Source organism: Gekko japonicus, unplaced genomic scaffold (assembly GCF_001447785.1).
Source record: "Gekko japonicus isolate JY-2015 unplaced genomic scaffold, Gekko_japonicus_V1.1 scaffold5988, whole genome shotgun sequence".
NCBI classification, from domain to species: Eukaryota; Metazoa; Chordata; class Lepidosauria; order Squamata; family Gekkonidae; genus Gekko; species Gekko japonicus.
In genome coordinates, this window is record NW_015172738.1 from 9413 (window position 1) to 14632 (window position 5220).

A 5220-nucleotide genomic window follows, 5' to 3' on the forward strand; every position below is an offset into this window, starting at 1 on the left:
GGAGCGCGTTGGAGGGGATGCTGACGGCCAGCCCCATCCCAGTGCTGCCCATCCTGTGCGCCCCGCCGCTGCCGTTCCCGCTGCCCAGCCCCGTTGCCCCGCCGCGGACACCCAGGAGTGCCTGGATGGCGTGCAATCTGGGGAAAGGCGGCTGTTGGTTGGGGGCGGCCTCTCCGAGTCCGGGCAAGTGGTTGGCTCTGAGGCCCCGCCCCCCTGGCATGCGGCGCCGGAGGGGAGGGAGGCAGGAAGGAAGGCAGGCGGGCGGGCGGGAGGCGGAGCGGAGGCCTCAGAAGGTGGTGGCGAAGCTGGCGGCGGCTGGCCGGTCAAGGGGGCGCCGCTGTGCTTGGCTCCTGCGGCCGTCCCTGCCTCTCCTCCCGCACCCTAAGGGCCGACCCGCGCTCTAGGCGAACGCCTAGTTCGCCTAGCGGGTGAGCCGGCCCTGAAGGCAGCTTCACGTGCTTATGGGTATGAGCCAGCATGATGTCGTGGTTAAGAGCGGTGGACTCTAATCTGGAGAGCTGGGTTCGAATCTTCACTTCTCCATGTGAAGCCTGCTAGGTGACCTTGGGCCAGTCACAGTTCTCTCTGAACTCTCTCAGCTCCGCCCGCCTCACAAAGTGCCTGTTGTGGGGAGAGGGAGGGAAAGGTGGTTTTAAGCTGCTTTGAGACTCCAAAAGGTAGAGAAAAGCAGAGTATAAAAACCATCTCTTCTTCTTTTTCTATTCTTCTTCGGATATGGGAGACTTTTGTGGGCTATTTATGCAAAAGAACAAAGGTTGAGTCCAGTGGCATCGTTAAGACCAACTAAGTTTAATTCAGGGTTATAAGCATTTATGGGCATACACAGTATTTGGGGGAGTGTGCGTGCACACGAAAGCTTATGCCCAGAATTAAACTTTATTAGTCTTAAAGGTGCCACTGGACTCAAACTTTGTTCTGTTGCCTCAGACCAACACAGCTACCCACCTGTATTTATACAAAAGTGTTTCCTTCGACCCTGCTCCACAAAGTGCTTGAGGTAGCCATACCTGGAAACTAGAGGTGGGAAAAAGGGTTCCTAGGACTGCAAGTGAGAAGGGAAGAAAACTAGGAATTTATCTGGATGGCTTAGTTCAGACATCACCACGGTTTAATCATGCTAGCTCTCATTAGTATAGTTGTTTAAATGCAGGCCCCTCCACTAACCGTGGCGAGTTAAGGGCTGTCAAACCAGGGTCCGAAACCATGGCTTGAAGGTGGTCCCTTAACTGTGGTTTCACAGGAGGTACGAATGTGGACATCTTGGCTCAACACTGTAAGTTAAGTAGTCTTTATCGGCATGGAAAAAAATTGATACAAGTCAATACAGTTTAAAAGGTAAGTTAAAACCACAACATACATATACATCAGTGTAAATATAAGATTATTTCTGTGAGATCCTTTGGCGGAAAGAAACTTAGCCACCTTCGCGGCAACATTAGATGAGAAAGCATTCAAAAGTCTACAAACCTTAAATGCATCAGAACAGTTCCTCATCCTCACTAGAACAGAATGTAAATGCATATAACGTAAATCTGTATACAGGTGACAATAGAAAAGAACATGAGTGATTGACTCAACACATTTTTGATTACAAGGGCAGTGTCTGGCTGAGTAGGCTATCTTATTGCATATGCCATTAAAAAAAATAGCAGATGGCATGCCATTACATCTGGCCAACACTGACTTGATCTCCCAACACTGCCCTCCCCAACTCCAAAGATCCCTGGCCGGAGCAAACCCACCTTTGTCAAGGCAAACCAGGGTTTGAGTAACCATTCAATGTCACTGTTTCGGGGGGAATGGGGGGTGACATCACTTTCCACTCCTGGAATATCCCCTCCCCCATCCCCCCGCTGGCAGGCGAAAGGGACCTGGCAACTCGAACGTCACTAGATGCCTGAAATGGATTGTGAAGGTGGTGGGTGTCATAGACCAGTGGTCCTCAACCATATTTGAGCCTGCAGGAACCGTTGGAATTCGGGCACCGCAACAAAATGGCGGCCCCAAAATGGCTACCGCGGGAGGCAGAGCCAGCCATAGAATGCGTGCCACTGCTTACCTTCAGTCATACCATGATGGTCCTTTGTATTGTGATGGCAGCGACTACCAAAGCAACCTTTTAAAAAAACGGGTACAGCCAATCCAATCTCCAGTGGCCAATAGCATCTTCCGGCCCCGCCCACCTTTTAAAAACATTGGGGGGGCACCAGGAAAGGTGTCAGCAAGTGCCATTGTAGACATACAAGGTAAAGGTGAAGGTTTCCCTTGCTCGAAAGCCAGTCGAATCCAACTCTAGGGTGCAGTGCTCATCTCCGTTTCCAAGCCAAAGGGCCAGCGCTGTCTGAAGACGTTTCCATGGTCATATGGCTAAACGCCGAGGCGCACAGAACTCTGTTACCTTCCCACCAAAGCGGTACCCATTTATCTACTTGCAATTTCTTGCTTTCGAACTGCTAGGTTGGCTAGGTTGGCAAGTGCTGGGACCAGAGACGGGAGCTCACTCCGTAATGCAGCACTCAGGTCTTGAACTGCTGAACTACTGACCTTCCAGGCGCAGTTCAGCATCTTAACCACTGACCCACCGCAGCCCCTAGACATACAAACTGGGGGGATATAAACAATCAGGAAAATCCCTACCCACAATGGTGTAGAACTACTGCACTCCAAGATGACAAAAGTAGTGTTCTTAGTCATCTGGTGCCCCAGTTCCTCAGGTTCACGCAGATTTGTTGTTTTGCTTTTTAACTGAATGACAGCATGGAACCTAGTGGCAATCTAGACAGATCCATGGTTCACTGCCTTGATCTGTAGATAACACCTTCATTGCTAGAAGTCCTGCTTGGCTGCCCACCCACCCCTCAGGGCATCATCACATAGGCCATTTTCACAGCCGTAAGGCTAGAAAATTGTGGGGTTCTTTCTTTTTTTTTTTGGTGCCCTATTAGGGATGCCAACCTCCAGGTTGAAACCTAGGGATCTCCCAGAATTACAGCTCGTGCCCAGACAACAGAGATCAGTTCCCGTGGCAGAAATGGAGGCTTGGGAGGGTGGACTCTGTGGCATTGTACCTCATTGAGGTCCTTGTCCTCAAGCCCCACCCCCAAATCTCCAGGAGTTTTCCAACCTGTATCTGGCAACCCTATGCCCTGTGCTGAATTCTGGCAGCCCTGTGCTGAATTCTGCGCCCCCTGCCCCCCTTCTGCACCTTTGCAGTGCGTGCTGCCTGTCAAAACAACACACTGTACCCGCTTGTGAAGCTGTCTTGTGACTGACGGTTCTTTCTCCCCTCAGGCAGAGGTGGGTGACGAGGAGGAGACGGATTCAGGGTCGCCGTTGGACGCCGAGTTCGAGGGGTTCGGGGACTACGAAGAAGGGATCCTGGCCCAGTGGTGGCAGGAGCCGCGATCCAAAGGCGACAGAGCAGACGAAGGTCTCTGAGGGCGAGACGGAGGGTTGGTCCGCATTGCTTGGCCCGGTTTCTGCTCCCTCCCCCAGGACCCGCTCACCTCCCTTCCTCTCGGATGGCTTCCCTCTCCCCCATATTGTGTCTTCCGTGTGCTGCTCCCGCATCCGTGTGGCTCTCTCTGTCTGTCTTTCCGTCCGTCAGTCCGCCTGTCTGTAGATGCTCAGCTTGGCTTCTGAGCTTCTGGCAGTCCCACTCAAGGGATTACACAAGAGTCTGAGACTTGCTGCGGGGAGCTTTCTTCTGATTCCCTGCACATGCACAGCCATGCCGCCCCCTCTGCCCGTTTCTTTTCGGAGTTCCGAGGCTTCCAGGTGGACCGTTGAATGCGTGCTGCATGGATCCTGAAGGTGGGGGCAGCAAGAGAGCACCATTGTGGCATGGCTTCCTTGGAGTATGTTAACAGCATTCAGCAACCTTCCACATCCGGTCTTTGCGCAGGGGGGGGGGGGGGGGGGGGGGGGGGGAGGAAGGGCAGGGCGGAAATCTTCTTTTAACACCTTACTTTTTTGTTTGCAGAGAAGGCCGAGTGAGTGGTACGGTCCTCCCAGCGTCTGCCAGTAAGGGGACATCCCAATTCTCCGTGCCCACCACAGTTTCAGTAGTGGGCTTATCTGGAGCAGGCAGGTGTTCCCCTCCCTGTGTCCCGGCACGTTTCCAGCCCTTCAGGCCGTTCTTATGCTAATGTCCCAGCAAGGCTGGGGAAGTTCCAGCTTGACACCTCCTTGTGCCTAGAACCTTTCATTCCACCCCTGATCGGATTGGTTTGGCACCAACACTGCTGAGCCAATCAAAAGTGCTGTTTGAATATTCCATGGTGCTTCACTTTTAGAATTGCTCTATGAGCAGTCTTGGAAACAAACCTCCAAGCAGTGGCTTCTGACTTTTAACCTCCGCTCGGTCAGCGTGACCTCAGATAGCGACTTTGGCTGGCCACATTAGCCTATGCACAAGCAGCGGTGAGCTATACAACCAGCTTCACCGTGCCACTGACACTCTGTGGGACCAAACGTAAGCCATACTCTCTTGCCCCAAAGCCTTTCCTGTCAGGAACCAGACTCCCAGCATGCTTTGCTCTGGTTCTGACAGGTTCCTTGATAGGTACCGGCTTCTTCCTGACCTGGTTGTCAAAGTGAATAATCATTATGTTCAAACTGACTGGCCAAGTGCCTTTTTAAACCTCAGAGTGCTGCCTTTGTAATATTTTGGGGTTTTTTGGATAATTTAATTTTTTTTGTTTTGCTCTGTACAGATTTTTTTAAAGAAAAAAAATGTTAGCTCAGTTTTAATAAAATACCTCCCAGTTCTTTTACTGCTGCCTTCTGGTTTTTCTCCCCCTACCCTTTTTTATTTGCACATTCTCACTTGAATACAAGGCAAATCACCATCTGTGAAACAATGCATTATAGCATCTGTTGCTTATGAATACCCGGTTCGTCTTGAACATTTTCCAATTGTAGGATGATTTGCATCCAGTTATCCAAATATACTAAACTGTTAGAGTTCATCAAGTAAACCTGCCTAATCATACTTAAATAGTCCTTCAATTTATCCAGCCATTCTTCTTCGTTATGACTTGATGTCTTCTTCCAAAAACCATAGGGCGGAGGTGTCAAACTCATTTGTTACAAGGGCTGGATCTGACATAAATGTCATTTTGTCGGGCCAGGCCATGTGTGCCATAAAACGTAATGCCAGGTACTGGAGATATAAGCTGTATAAAGGACAGCAGCTGG

The 5220-nt window shown here is 50.9% G+C and overlaps 1 long non-coding RNA gene across 1 annotated transcript in view; it reads left to right on the forward strand.

The window, feature by feature from the left end:
* Positions 1-4782, forward strand: part of LOC107119358 — a 13782-nt gene extending 9000 nt beyond the window's left edge. Inside the window, exons 2-3 of the long non-coding RNA XR_001482798.1 lie at positions 3313-3451; positions 4004-4782. This is a non-coding gene — a long non-coding RNA (uncharacterized LOC107119358). The remainder of the gene's footprint in view (positions 1-3312; positions 3452-4003) is intronic.
* Positions 4783-5220: the final 438 nt, after the last annotated feature.